The sequence below is a fragment of the Bos grunniens genome, chromosome 15 (assembly GCF_055505025.1).
Source record: "Bos grunniens cultivar Pamir isolate PY7600 chromosome 15, Bosgru_T2T1.0, whole genome shotgun sequence".
Classification (NCBI taxonomy): Eukaryota; Metazoa; Chordata; class Mammalia; order Artiodactyla; family Bovidae; genus Bos; species Bos grunniens.
In genome coordinates, this window is record NC_141179.1 from 74316292 (window position 1) to 74331915 (window position 15624).

General features: G+C 42.4%; 1 protein-coding gene and 1 long non-coding RNA gene across 2 annotated transcripts in view; both read left to right on the forward strand.

The window, feature by feature from the left end:
- HSD17B12 (hydroxysteroid 17-beta dehydrogenase 12) overlaps positions 1-15624 on the forward strand; it is a 211638-nt gene that overhangs the window by 9469 nt on the left and 186545 nt on the right. The gene's annotated exons all lie outside the window — the stretch shown is intronic.
- LOC147358468 (uncharacterized) lies at positions 8418-12708 on the forward strand. Its single transcript, XR_015142324.1, has 2 exons — positions 8418-8504; positions 12314-12708. It is a non-coding gene; the product is annotated as an uncharacterized LOC147358468 (long non-coding RNA).

The window sequence follows — 15624 nt, forward strand, 5'->3', positions numbered from 1 at the left end:
AATCTACTAGACAGAGTGCCTGAAGAACTACAGATGGAGGTTTGTGACATAAGGGTTAGGGTTAAACAGGAGTCAGTGATCAAGACCATCCCCAAGAAAAAGAAATGCAGAAAGGCAAAATGGTTGTCTGAGGAAAAGACAAAAAGCTATGAAAAGAAGAGAAGCAAAAGGCAAAGGAGAAAAGGAAAGATATACCCATTTGAAAGCAAACATCCAAAGAATAGCAAGGAGAGATAAGAAAGCCTTCCTCAGTGATCATTGCAAAGAAATAGAGGAAAACAACAGAATGGGAAAGACTAGAGATCTCTTCAAGAAAATTAGAGATACCAAGGGAACATTTCAAGCAAAGGTGGGCTCAATAAAGGATAGAAATGGTATGGGCCTAACAGTAGCAGAAGATATTAAGAAGAGGTGGCAAGAATACACAGAAGAACTATACAAAAAAGATCTTCATGACCCAGGTAATCACTATGGTGTGATCAGTCACCTAGAGCCAGATATCCTGGAATGCGAAGTCAAGTGGTCCTTAGGAAGCATCACTGCGAACAAAGCTAGTGGAGGTGATAGAATTCCAGTTGAGCTATTTCAAATCCTGGAAGATGATGCTGTGAAAATGCTACACTGATATGCCAGCAAATTTGGAAAACTCAGCAGTGGCCACAGGACTGGAAGAGGTCAGTTTTCATTCCAATCCCAAAGAAAGGCAATGCCGAAGAATGCTCAAACTGCCGCACAATTGCACTCATCTCACATGCTAGTAAAGTAATGCTCAAAATTCTACAAGCCAGGCTTCAGCAATATGTGAACCATGAACTTCCAGATGTTCAAGCTGGTTTTAGAAAAGGCAGAGGAACCAGAGATCAAATTGCCAACATCCGTTGGAACATCGAAAAAGCAAGAGAGTTCCAGAAAAACATCTGCTTTATTGGCTATGCGAAAGCCTTTGACTGTGTGGACGACAACAAACTGGAAAATTCTTTAAGAGATGGGAATACCAGACCACCTGACCTGCCTCTTGAGAAATGTGTATGCAAGTCAAGAAGCAACAGTTAGAACTGGACATGGAACAACAGACTGGTTCCAAATTGGGAAAGGAGTATGTCAAGGCTATATATTGTCACCCTGCTTATTTAACTTCTATGCAGAGTACATCATGAGAAATGCTGGGCTGGAAGAAGCACAAGCTGGAATCAAGATTGCTGGGGAAATATCAATAACCTCAGATAGGCAGATGACACCACCCTTCGGAGAAAGCGAAGAAGGATTAAAGAGCCTCCTGATGAAAGTGAAAGAGGAGAGTGGAAAAGTTGGCTTAAAGCTAAACATTCAGAAAATGAAGATCATGGTATCTGGTCTCATCACTTCTTGGCAAATAGATGGGGAAACGGTGGAAACAGTGGCAGACTTTATTTTTTGGGGCTCCGAAATCACTGCAGATGGTGACTGCAGCCATGAAATTAAAAGATGCTTGATCCTTGGAAGAAAAGCCATGACCAACCTAGATAGCATATTAAGAAGCAGAGACATTACTTTGCCAACTAAGGTTCATCTAGTCAAAAGCTATGGTTTTTCCAGTAGTCATGTATGGATGTGAGAGTTGGACTGTAAAGAAAGCTGAGGACCAAAGAATTGATGCTTTTGAACTGTGGGGAAGACTCTTGAGAGTCCCTTGGACTATAAGGATATCCAACCAGTCCATCCTAAAGGTAATCAGTCCTGAATAATCATTGGAAGGACTGATGCAGGGCTGAGACTCCAATACTTTGGCCACCTGATGGAAGAACTGACTCATTGGAAAAGACCCTGATCCTGGGAAAGATTGAAGGTGGGATGAGAAGGGGATGACAGAGGCTGAGATGGTTGGATGGCATCACCAACTCAATGCACATGAGTTTGAGTAAACTCGGGGTTAGTGATGGACAGGGAGGCCTGGCATGCTGCGGTTCTTAGGGTTGCAAAGAGTCAGACACAACTAAGTGACTGAACTGAACTGAACTTCTCAGCTTTGGTCAGAAAGAGAGATGTGACTGTGGAAGAACAGTCAGAGAGATGCAGGGATGCTGGCTTTGAAGATGTAGGAAGAGGAAGGATTCCATGAGCCAAAGAATTCCTGTAGCCTCTGGAACCTGAAAAAGGCAAGGAATCAAACTCTTCCCTAGAGCCTCCAAAGTGAACAGTTTGATTTTAGTCCAGTAAGTCCCAGGTTGTGATTCTAACCTATAAAACTGTCAGAAAATAAGTGTGTCTTCCTTGAAGTAATTATAATATCAACAATAGAACTCCTACTATTTCTGCGTGTGTGCATGTGTCCTAAGGAAGCATACCTGGTTGCAGCCTCTCTTCTTCACTACACTCAAGCGATAAGGGCCTTCTCTAAAGTCTGCAAAAGCACAAAGATCCATTTGATACCAACAATACTTTAAGCACTGTAAAGGTTTGTCTATTCACTGGAAAAGACCCCAATGCTGGGAAAGATCGAAGGCAAAAGGAGAAGAGGGAGGCAGAGGATGAGATGGTGAGATAGCATCACCGACTTAATGGACATGAACTTGGGCAAATTCAGGGAGTTAGTGGAGGACAAGAAAGCCTGGTGTACTGCAGGCCATGGAATCTCAAAGGATTGGACATGAACACAACGAAACAACAGCATAGTTCTGGTAAACGTATAATAGCCTCTAAATTAGTAGTCATTAAATGAATGAATGGATCATTATTATAGGAGGAAAAATGTAAAAGTTAATGGCAGGGAGCAATAACTTCCAGTTGGAAAGTAAAATCAGTCACATATTTTTAGCTATATAGCTCATCTGTTGGTTCTACTTTTCTCTTAAGTTATAACTCACAGGATTTTCCTTTATTAAACCAAGAATTGGAAAGAAGCTACACTTTTTTGTCTCACCTGGCCCAAATAATTTTTTTTAACTGTCTGCCGGAGGAGAAGCAAGCTGTTAAAGTTCAGTTCAGTCACTCAGTCGTGTCCGACTCTTTGCAACCCCATGAATCGCAGCACACCAGGCCTCCCTGTCCATCACCATCTCTCAGAGTCCACTCAAACTCAAGTCCATCGAGTCAGTGATGCCATCCAGCCGTCTCATCCTCTATCGTCCCCTTTTCCTCCTGCCCCCAATCCCTCCCAGCATCAGAGTCTTTTCCAATGAGTCAACTCTTCGCATGGGGTGGCCAAAGTACTGGAGTTTCAGCTTTAGCATCATTCCTTCCAAAGAACACCCAGGGCTGACCTCCTTTAGAATGGACTGGTTGGGTCTCCTTGCAGTCCAAGGGACTCTCAAGAGTCTTCTCCAACACCACAGTTCAAAAGCATCAATTCTTCAGCGCTCAGCTTTCTTCACAGTCCAACTCTCACGTCCATACACGACCACTGGAAAAAACCATAGCCTTGAGTAGACAAATGTTTGTTGGCAAAGTAATGTCTCTGCTTTTGAATATGCTATCTAGGTTGGTCATAACTTTCCTTCCAAGGAGTAAGCATCTTTTAATTTCATGGCTGCAGTCACCATCTGCAGTGATTTTGGAGCCCCAAAAAATAAAGTCTGACACTGTTTCTACTGTTTCCCCATCTATTTACCATGAATGTTACCAGATGCCATGATCTTCGTTTTCTGAACGTTGAGCTTTAAGCCAACTTTTTCACTCTCCTCTTTCATTTTCATCAAGAGGCTTTTGAGTTCCTCTTCACTTTCTTCCATAAGGGTGGTGTCATCTGCACATCTGAGGTTCTTGATATTTCTCCTGGCAATCTTGATTCCAGCTTGTGCTTCTTCCAGCCCAGCATTTCTCATGATGTACTCTGCATATAAGTTAAATAAGCAGGGTGACAACATACAGCCTTGATGTACTGCTTTTCCTATTTGGAACCAATCTGTTGTTCCATGTCCAGTTCTAACTGTTGCTTCCTGCCCTGCATATAGATTTCTCAAGAGGCAGGTCAGGTGGTCTGGTATTCCCTGCTGGGGTCCTGCCCCAGTTGGATCCAGGGATTCCCCCGGGAGGATGGCGTCGGCAATTAAAAGGATAGATAAAGAGATAAGGAAAGAATTTTGCGGTTAAGAAAAAAGAGGAGAGAAAAGAGGCTGATATTCCTTGGTTTATGCAGAAAGCCAATAAAGCCCCAGCACGGGACTTGCTCTGTTCATGTGGGCTGCAGACGCTCTTTTGAATTGTGGAAGGTGCCCCACCTTAGGCACCTTCTCGAGTGGGTCTTAGAATCCCAGGCAGGAAAGTGAACGCAGAGAGCCCCTGCGCTCCAAGGGATCAGCCTGAAAAGGAAAAGGAAAGAGAAAGAATGACATGGGGAGACCAAGCCTGATGAGCAAGGCCCACACTTTATTTTCCAAAGTAGTTTTTATACCTTAAGTTGTGCATAGAGGATAATGGGGGAAGGGGTAGAGTCATGCAAGGTCAGCAGTCCTTGATCCTTATTGAAGCCAGGCTTTCTTTCTGCAAACTTATCATATGCAAAATTTTAGGTGATTTACATCATCTGGCCAGGAGGCCTGCTAATGTTTTATGACCCTTTCTTCAGAAAACCTATTTTTCTCTAAAGGGGATTATTCTAAAGTCAGGCGCCACCCTCCAAAAGTATTAGATAAAGTTGCATTCCTATAGGGCAAAAGTGTAGTGGGCTATAGCAAGAAAAGAATTAACTCAAGGGTCCAAGGTTACAGACATTAAAGCTACTACTTACATTTCTATACACCAACTATATTAATCAATACACTCCCAGGGACACAGTAGGTAAGGGACATGGAAATTTGGCAGCAAGCATTAGCTCAACAAAGAAATCCTCTACTAGTTCTATTTTTAACAATTTTAACTCTCTGAGAAGCTCTGAATTGTTAGAATATCTTAAGTTTCCCGTGCCTCTCGTGGTTGGGAGGCTGTGAATCTGAACAAACCTGTCAGGCAAGCTAGAAAGTCATCAGAGGGGTTTGAATTGAAACACTCCTATTATGCCCAGGAGATTTATTAACTAGAGTTTTAAGTTGATTTTCTTACAGAGAAAGGTGGTCGGGGATAGCCCCCCATTAATGTCAGAAGAGTTGGTGAAAGTCGTAAAATAGTAAAACAGACAGATTTTGGTTTTGGGGTAGACACTCAGGCAGGTCCGGGGGAGCCCCCTTCGAGCTCTGACTTGCCTTGCCCATCAGAGTTCTCCCGCATGACCTTGTCATGGGTGGGGACTCCTGTGCTGGCTCCCGGCAATTCCCATCTCTTGAAGAATTTTCCACAGTTTATTGTGATCCACACAGTCAAAGGCTTTGGCATAGTCAATAAAGCAGAAATAGATGTTTTTCTGGAACTCTCTTGCTTTTTCAGTGATCCAGCAGATGTTGGCAATTTGATCTCTGGTTCCTCTGCCTTTTCTAAACCCAGCTTGAACATCTGGAAGTTCCCGGTTCATGTATTGCTGAAGCCTGCCTTGGAGAATTTTGAGCATTACTTTACTAGCATGTGAGATGAGTGCAATTGTGCGGTAGTTGGAGCATTCTTTGGCATTGCCTTTCTTTGGGATTGGAATGAAAACTGACCTTTTCCAGTCCTGTGGCCACTGCTGAGTTTTCCAAATTTGCTGGCATATTGAGTGCAGCACTTTCACAGCATCATCTTTTAGGATTTGAAATTGCTCGACTGGAATTCCATCACCTCCACTAGCTTTGTTCATAGTGATGCTTTCTAAGGCCCACTTGACTTCACATTCCAGGATGTCTGGCTCTAGGTCAGTGATCACACCATTCTGATTATCTGGGTCGTGAAGATCTTTTTTGTACAGTTCTTCTGTGTATTCTTGCCACCTCTTCTTAATATCTTCTGCTTCTGTTAGGTCCGTACTATTTCTGTCCTTTATTGAGCCCATCTTTGCATGAAATGTTCCCTTGGTATCTCTAATTTTCTTGAAGAGATCCCTAGTCTTTCCCATTCTGTTGTTTTCCTCTATTTCTTTGCATTGATCGCTGAGGAAGGCTTTCTTATCTCTTCTTGCTATTCTTTGGAACTCTGCATTCAGATGCTTACATCTTTCCATTTCTCCTTTGCTTTTCGCTTCTCCTCTTTTCACAGCTATTTGTAAGGCCTCCCCAGACAGCCATTTTGCTTTTTTGCATTTCTTTTTCATGGGGATGGTCTTGATCCCTGTCTCCTGTACAATGTCACAAACCTCAGTCCATAGTTCATCAGGCACTCTATCTGTCACATCTAGGCCCTTAAATCTATTTCTCACTTCCACTGTATAATCATAAGGGATTTGACTTAGGTCATACCTGAATGGTCTAGTGGTTTACCCTACTTCAATTTAAGCCTGAATTTGGCAATAAGGAGCTCATGATCTGAGCCACAGTCAGCTCCTGGTCTTGTTTTTGCTGACTGTATAGAGCTTCTCCATCTTTGGCTGCAAAGAATATAATCGGTCTAATTTCGGTGTTGACCATGTGGTGATATCCATATGTAGAGTCTTCTCTTGTGTTGTTGGAAGAGGGTGTTTGCTACGACCAGTGCATTCTCTTGGCAAAACTCTATTAGCCTTTGCCTTGCTTCATTCCGTATTCCAAGGCCAAATTTGCCTGCTACTCCAGGTGTTTCTTGACTTCCTACTTTTGCATTCCAGTCCCCTATAATGAAAAGAACGTCTGTTTTGGGTGATAGTTCTAAAAGGTCTTGTAGGTCTTCATTAGAACCGTTCAACTTCAGCTTCTTCAGCATTACTGGTTGGGGCATAGACTTAGATTACTGTGTTATTGAATGGTTTGCCTTGGAAACGAACAGAGATCATTCTGTTCGTTTTCAAGCTGCTAAAGATAGTGTACAATTAGTTGGCTACTATTTGTTGTGCTTTGGAGGGCTCATCTGGTAAGTCTAACAACATCATTGTCATCTCTTACTCAAGAATGATTGGGTCTTAGGAATACCACCCCCTGTTACTCAGTTTACAGGGGGTGTTGAAAAATTGAAATGCTGGTTATGTCTCTGTGAAATAGATATTGCTAGTGAACTATGTTCACACTATCGATATAGGGGATCTAAACATATTTTCCTATCTCTAGCTCCCTTCTGTTTTTTTTTTTTTTTTTTAGTTTTGCAATAAGAGAATTTTAATAAGCCTCCTCAAAATCTTCTAAATAAGATAGGGAATAGAGAAATAAATAGCCCCTTCCCTGCTGTCCAAGCACCCAGGTATGAAGGCAACTGAGGAAGGAGCATGCCTAAAGGCTGCAGGCTGAACTGTTGAGGAAGGAAGAGAGAGCAGCATGCTGGCGTGCAAGGGGAGTCAGGCAGAAAAGGAAATGGTAGAAGGTGAGGTTAGGCGCCTGTTGGCTGCATTAAACTGTAAAACTTTGTTATACGATAAACTGCATTTATTCCTCACTCCCACATCCGTGAACCTGCTGGTGGCTCAGCAGTAAAGAATCAACCTGCAGTGGAGAAGACCTGGGTTCAGTCCCTAGGTCTGGAGGATCCCCTGGAGGAGGAAATGGCAACTCACTCCAGTATTCTGGCCTGGGAAATCCCATGGACAGAGGGACCTGGAGGGCTACAGTACATGGGGGTCACAAAAGAGTTGGACATGACTCAGCGACTAAACACCACCAACAACATGTATTACATCGAGTATATTAGGAGGTTCAAGGTCTACTGGAAGTTAAATTTCTTGCTGTGTCAGGTTCAGTAGGTTTTAACCAGTTTCTGTTGTTTCCTTAATGGCTAATGGTTGTGCACTGCCCCCTTCCCTCCTTTCTCACTTTCAGGCCTTAACATTTAAGTCTTTAATCCATTTTGAGTTATCAGAAAGTATTCCAGTATAATTCTTTCACCGGTAGCTCCATGGGGCTCAGCAGTGTGTTCCTCTGGTCATTAGAACTGTATGCCTTAGTTAAAGTGTAAGTCACTCGGTTGTGTCTGGCTCTTTGTGACTCCACAGACTGTAGCCCACCAAGCTCCTCTGCCCATGGAATTCTCCAGGCAAGAATACTGGAGTGGGTTGCTATTTCCTTCTCCAGGGGAACTTCCCAAGGATTGAACTTGAGTCTCCTGTATTGCAGGTGGATTCTTTACCATCTGAGCCACCAGGGACACCCTAGGGGTGCCCCCATGTGAGCTGGGCACACCCTCCTGTTGTGGTGGGCTTGACTCCTGTGGGTTCTCTGGTAGGTAGGGCTGACCCCCAACCTGACTGGCTGCAAGGTCGTGCTTCCTGCAATGAATATGGGCTTTCTGGAGCCTGGGGTAGTCGATTCTTGAGGCTGTTTGGCTCAGAGTTACTGGGCAGCTTCTGCTGCTGAGGGTGGGGCCAGGTGCCTGGTGCTAATGGTCTGCCTGGAGGATTACAAAATGGCACTTGCCACACCCGTGTTATTGTGGAAGAATGAGCTCCCCAAAATGACTGGCACCAATGTCTCTTTTCCCAGGGCGTGTTCCAGTTGCCTCCTGCCTTTCCCGGAGCCCCAGTGGGTCTGACCCAGGCTCTTTTCAAACTACTGTTCTGTGCTGGGGTTTGTGAGATTTTTGTGCATAATTCTGTTTTTTTTTTTTTTTTTAAGGAGTAATTAATCACCTTGCTGTTTGTTTTTTAATTGTACATGCTCATTACAAACAAACAAACAAACATAAAAAAGCAGAAAATGATTCCAGATCTTACCACCCAGAAGTAACAAGTATTAATATTCAAGGAACATTATTTTAGACATGTGCATGTATATAGATATACAGGTTGGAGCAAAGTGTCCACAGTGAAGATCCTTCCACAGTTAGTACACACTTTAAAAAAATTACTTATTTATTTAGCTGAACTGGGCCTTAGTTGAGGCACATGGGAACTTTAATCTTCGTTACAGCCTGTGGGATCTTTAGCTGTGGCATGCGAACTCCTGCTGAGGCATGTGGGGTCTAGTTCTCTGACCAGGGATTGAACCTGGCCCCCTGCGTTGGGAGCCACTGGACCACCAGGGAAGTCCCTGTGCACCCTCTGAAGAGCAGAGTCTCTGTTTCCTATAGCTCTCGACCTCCTCCCAAACATAAGCCCTGCTGTTTTCTAAAGCCAGATGTTCTGGAGGCTCATTTTCCTGGAGCAGGAGGTGTGCAGCCTTTGGGCTAGGGAGCCCAAAGCGGGTCTAGGGCCCTCGTGCTTCTGGGAGAGGCCCTCTATGATTATGGTATTTCTGGTGAGTTGCCCACCCAGGTGTGTGGGTCCTGACTATATTGCATCTCCATTCCTCCTACCTGTCTCATTCTGGGTCCTTCTTGATGTCTTCAGTTGTAAAAAAAAAAAAAAAAATCTTTTCTACTAGTATTCAGGTCATTCAAATAGATAGTTGCTGTGTCAGATCAGATCAGTCGCTCAGTCATGTCCGACTCTTTGCGACCCCATGAATCACAGCACACCAGGCCTCCCTGTCCATCACCAACTCCCGGAGTTCACTCAGACTCATGTCCATCGAGTCAGTGATGCCATCCAGCCATCTCATCCTCTGTCGTCCCCTTCTCCTCTTGCCCCCAATCCCTCCCAGCATCAGAGTCTTTTCCAATGAGTCAACTCTTCGCATGGAGTGGCCAAAGTACCGGAGTTCCAGCTTTAGCATCATTCCTTCCAAAGAAATCCCAGGGCTGATCTTCTGAATGGACTGGTTGGAACTCCTTGCAGTCCAAGGGACTCTCAAGAGTCTTCTCCAACACCACAATTCAAAAGCATCAATTCTTCGGTGCTCAGCCTTCTTCACAGTCCAACTCTCACATCCATACATGACCACAGGAAAAACCGTAGCCTTGACTAGACGAACCTTTGTTGGCAAAGTAATGTCTCAGCTTTTGCATATACTATCTAGGTTGGTCATAACTTTCCTTCCAAGGAGTAAGCATCTTTTAATTTCATGGCTACAGTCACCATCTGCAGTGATTTTGGAGCCCAGAAAAATAAAGTCTGACACTGTTTCCACAGTTTTCCCATCTATTTCCCATGAAGTGATGGGACCGGATGCCGTGATCTTCGTTTTCTGAATGTTGAGCATTAAGCCAACTTTTTCACTCTCCACTTTCACTTTCATCAAGAGGCTTTTTAGTTCCTTTCACTTTCTGCCATAAGGGTGGTGTCATCTGCATATCTGAGGTTATTGCTATTTCTCCTGGCAATCTTGATTCCAGCTTGTGTTTCTTCCAGTCCAGCATTTCTCATGATGTACTCTGCATAGAAGTTAAATAAACAGGGTGACAATATACAGCCTTGACATACTCCTTTTCCTATTTGGAACCAGTCTGTTATTCCATGTCCAGTTCTAACTGTTGCTTCCTGACCTGCATACAAATTTCTCAAGAGGCAGATCAAGTGGTCTGGTATTCCCATCTCTTGAAGAATTTTCCACAGTTTATTGTGATCCACACAGTCAAAGGCTTTGGCATAGTCAATAAAGCAGAAATAGATGTTTTTCTGGAACTCTCTTGCTTTTTCCATGATCCAGCAGATGTTGGCAATTTGATCTCTGGTTCCTCTGCCTTTTCTAAAACCAGCTTGAACATCAGGAAGTTCACGGTTCACGTATTGCTGAAGCCTGGCTTGGAGAATTTTGAGCATTACTTTACTAGTGTGTGAGATGAGTGCAATTGTATGGTAGTTTGAGCATTCTTCGGCATTGCCTTTCTTTGGGATTGGAATGAAAACTGCCCTTTTCCAGTCCTGTGGCCACTGGTGAGTTTTCCAAATGTGCTGGCATATTGAGTGCAGCACTTTCACAGCATCATCTTTCAGGATTTGGAATAGCTCAACTGGAATTCCATCACCTCCACTAGCTTTGTTCGTAGTGATGCTTTCTAAGGCCCACTTGACTTCACATTCCAGGATGTCTGGTTCTAGATCAGTGATCACACCATCGTGATTATCTGGGTCGTGAAGATCTTTTTTGTACAGTTCTTCTGTGTATTCTTGCCACCTCTTCTTAATATCTTCTGCTTCTGTTAGGTCCGTACTATTTCTGTCCTTTATCGAGCCCATCTTTGCATGAAATGTTCCTTTGGTATCTCTGATTTTTTTGAAGAGATCTCTAGTCTTTCCCATTCTGTTGTTATCCTCTATTTCTTTGCATTGATTGCTGAAGAAGGCTTTCTTATCTCTTCTTGCTATTCTTTGGAACTCTGCATTCAGATGCTTATATCTTTCCTTTTCTCCTTTGCTTTTCACTTCTCTTCTTTTCACAGCTATTTGTAAGGCCTCCCCAGACAGCCATTTTGCTTTTTTGCATTTCTTTTTCATGGGGATGGTCTTGATCCCTGTCTCCTGTACAATGTCACGAACCTCAGTCCATAGTTCATCAGGCACTCTATCAGATCTAGTCCCTTAAATCTATTTCTCACTTCCAATGTATAATCATAAGGGTCATACCTGAATGGTCTAGTGGTTTTCCCTACTTTCTTCCATTTCAGTCTGAATTTGGCAATAAGGAGTTCATGATCTGAGCCACAGTCAGCTCCTGGTCTTGTTTTTGCTGACTGTATAGAGCTTCTCCATCTTTGGCTGCAAAGAATATAATCAATCTGATTTTGGAGTTGACCATCTGGTGATGTCCATGTGTAGAGTCTTCTCTTGTATTGTTGGAAGAGGGTAGTTGCAATTCTTGTGGGTCCTTGGTAAGAGGTGAGTTCAGGGTCTTCCTACTCCACAATCTTGGCTACCTCCTCACAATTTTTTTTTTTAACTTAAAGTATGTATGTTGTATATGTCATATAGCTTAATACTTACAGAGAAAAATAAAGAGAAGATGTACTCCCAATTGCCAGCTGCAATTAGTGGGAATAGGAAATGAGGTGGGATACTTTCTTATATACTTCTGTGAGCTTTTGAAACTAAAAAAACAAATATCAAAACTATATTTTTATATCATTTGTTTCAAAATGACTGGTTTAGTTTTTTTTGTTTGTTTACAGAAGGTCTCATGAAATGTCTGTTCTCTTATAAAGTAGATGATAGAGTAGAAAAGAGCCCTGGGTGTCTAGAGGAGCCCCCTTGGTTCTAAAAACAGGCCTGCTGCACCAGAATAGCTCTTAGGCCAGAAGTTCACCTCAAAGGGTTGAACTTCTTGAGAGCTGAGTAAGTAGCGGAGACTCGTGCTGAAACATGAGAGTGTTAGTGTGACGTTTGCATGGATAATGTGAAGTCACTTTGAATGCGATAATGCAGTATTGAAGCATGCACATGTTAACACTCAGATCTTATGGTAATATTGTTTGTTACAGTAAAGTTTTACTCTTTTGGAAACCTCCTAGTTTCTAACGTCAAAGGCTTTTTAATCATGGCACTATTTCTTTTTTAACCTAGAACTGAACACCTTCTCAACTGAACTTAAAGGAGAAAATAAGTGCAATATTGGGAACTAGATTTAAATGAAGATAAGGTAGAAGACAGAACTGTTACAAGTATGTAAGTTTTATTGTACAGACAAATGAAGGCTTCAGCTCTGTTGTATTCTGAAAAATTCCTAGCTTCTATGTAATTCTCTAATTATAGAACTTTATTTCATTATGTTGAACTAGTCCTGATTTCACCATGAAAATCTGACCTGAAACTCTGTTTACAGTAATATTGAAAATGAATTTAAAATTAAATGTGAATATTGGTATATTAAGAGATACAATTTGGTTGATTCATATTTTTTCCATGTTAAAAATTATTCTCAGCTCTAAATATTTTAAATAAATGAGACTGAAATCCAATGTGGTTGTGTCTGACTATGTTATCTGTGTAACAACCAAATATTTCTAGAGACTATTCTTCATTAAGCATATTTTAAATGCTTTAATTTAATTGGAGTATAATTGATTTACAATGTTGTGTTTCAGGTGTACAGCAAAGTGATTCAGTTGCACATATATTAATAGAGATATTAATTCTTTTGTAGATTCTTTTCTCCTACCAGTTATTACAGAATATTGAGTAGAGTTTCCTGTGCAGTATAATAGGTCCTTGTTGGTTATCATACATAGTAGTGTGTGTTCATCCCAAGTTCCTGATTTATTCCCTCCACCGCGCCCTACGTTTCTCTTTTGGTAACCACAAATTTGTTCTCCATATCTGTAATTCTGTTTCTGCTTTGTAAATAAGTTCATTTGTAACTTTATTTTTAAAATTAGATTCCACATATGAAGGGAGAAGGAAATGGCAACCCACTCCAGTATTCTTGCCTGGAGAATCCCATGGACAGAAGAGCCTGGTCAGCTAGAGTCCATGGGGTCACAAAGAGTTGGACACGACTGAGTGACTAACACATGTCCACATGTGAGTGATATGATATTTGTCTTTCTCTGACTTCACTTAGTACGATAATGTCTGAGGTGAAGTGAAGTCGCTCAGTCATGTCCGACTCTTTGCAACCCCATGGACTCTAGCCTACCAGGCTCCTCCATCCCTGGGATTCTCCAGGCAGGAATACTGGAGTGGGTCGCCATTTCCTTCTCCAGGAGATCTTCCCAACCCAGGGATTGAACCTGGGTCTCCTGTATTACAGGCAGACACTTTACCCTCTGAGCCACCAGGGAAGCTTGATAATGATAATGTCTAGGTCCATCCGTATCACTGCAAATGGCGTTATTTCATTCTTTTTATGGCTGAGTAATATTCCATTGTATGTTTGTACCACAACATTTAGGTCGCTTTCATGTCTTTGCTACTGTAAATAATGCTACAATGAATATTGGGTGTGTGCATGCTCAGTTGTGTGTAACTCTTTGTGACTCCATGGACTCTAGCCTGCCAGGCTCCTCTTGTCCATGGGATTTTTCAGGCAAGAATACTGGATTGGGTTGGTATTTCCTCCTCCAGCAATGAACATTGAGGTGCATGTATCCTTTTGAATTATGGTTCTCTCAACTACAGGTTTTTAATTGAAATTTCAGTTCTATACTTAGTTTCTATATGCCCATGAGAAAAGTTACTTAAATGTTTTAAGCCTCCTTTTCCTCATCTTTAAGTATAAGAGTAGTGCCAACCTCACTGAACACTTAGTATCTGTGTACCAATCACTGCTTAAGCAGTATTTCCGTATTTTACAGACATAGAATTTGAATGCTTAGTAGTTAAATCCACCCAAGACCATTCAGCTAGTAAGAGGTAGAAGTGGGATCTTGTCCCGGATATCCCAGACACTGAAGCCCAAAGTTTTATAATATTGCTCCCTCTTTGGAGAATTTTTAATTATTTCATATGCTTGGAGGTATGGCTCTACCAGTCTCAGGAACTATGGTCTACATTAAATTTGAGCACAGAATACTGCTGAAGAGGAGTAGACCACCACAGTTCAGTTCAGTTCAGTCGCTCAGTCGTGTCCGACTCTTTGCGACCCCATGAATCGCAGCACGCCAGGCCTCCCTGTCCATCACCAACTCCTGGAGTTCACTCAGACTCACGTCCATCGAGTCAGTGATGCCATCCAGCTATCTCATCCTCCGTCATCCCCTTCTCCTCCTGCCCCCAATCCCTCCCAGCATCAGAGTCTTTTCCAATGAGTCAACTCTTTGCATGAGGTGGCCAAAGTACTGGAGTTTCAGCTTTAGCATCATTCCTTCCAAAGAAATCCCAGGGCTGATCTCCTTCAGAATGGACTGGTTGGATCTCCTTGCAGTCTAAGAGACTCTCAAGAGTCTTCTCCAATACCACAATTCAAAAGCATCAATTCTTCGGTGCTCAGCCTTCTTCACAGTCCAACTCTCACATCCATACATGACCACTGGAAAAACCATAGCCTTGACTAGACAGACCTTTGTTGGCAAAGTAATGTCTCTGCTTTTGAATATGCTATCTAGATTGGTCATAACTTTCCTTCCAAGGAGTAAGCGTCTTTTAATTTCATGGCTGCAGTCACCATCTGCAGTGATTTTGGAGCCCAAAAAAATAAAGTCTGACACTGTTTCCACTGTTTCCCCATCTATTTCCCATGAAGTGATGGGACCGGATGCCATATCTTCGTTTTCTGAATGTTGAGCTTTAAGCCAGCTATTTCACTCTCCTCTTTCACTTTCATCAAGAGGCTTTTGAGTTCCTCTTCACTTTCTGCCATAAGGATGGTGTCATCTGCATATCTGAGGTTCTTGATATTTCTCCTGGCAATCTTGATTCCAGCTTGTGCTTCTTCCAGCCTAGCGTTTCTCATGATGTACTCTGCATATAAGTTAAATAAGCAGGGTGACAATATACAGCCTTGATGTACGGTTTTTCCTATTTGGAACCAGTCTATTGTTTCATGTCTAGTTCTAACTGTTGCTTCCTGACCTGCATATAGGTTTCTCAAGAGGCAGGTCAGGTGGTCTGGTATTCCCATCTCTTGAAGAGTTTTCCACAGTTTATTGTGATCCACACAGTCAAAGGCTTTGGCATAGTCAATAAAGCAGAAATAGATGTTTTTCTGGAACTCTCTTGCTTTTTCGATGATCCAGCGGATGTTGGCAATTTGATCTCTGGTTCTTCTGCCTTTTCTAAACCCAGCTTGAACATCCAAAAGTTCCTGGTTCATGTATTGCTGAAGCCTGGCTTGGAGAATTTTGAGCATTACTTTACTAGCATGTGAGATGAGTGCAATTGTGTGGTAGTTTGAGCATTCTTCGGCATTGCCTTTCTTTGGGATTGGAATGAAAACT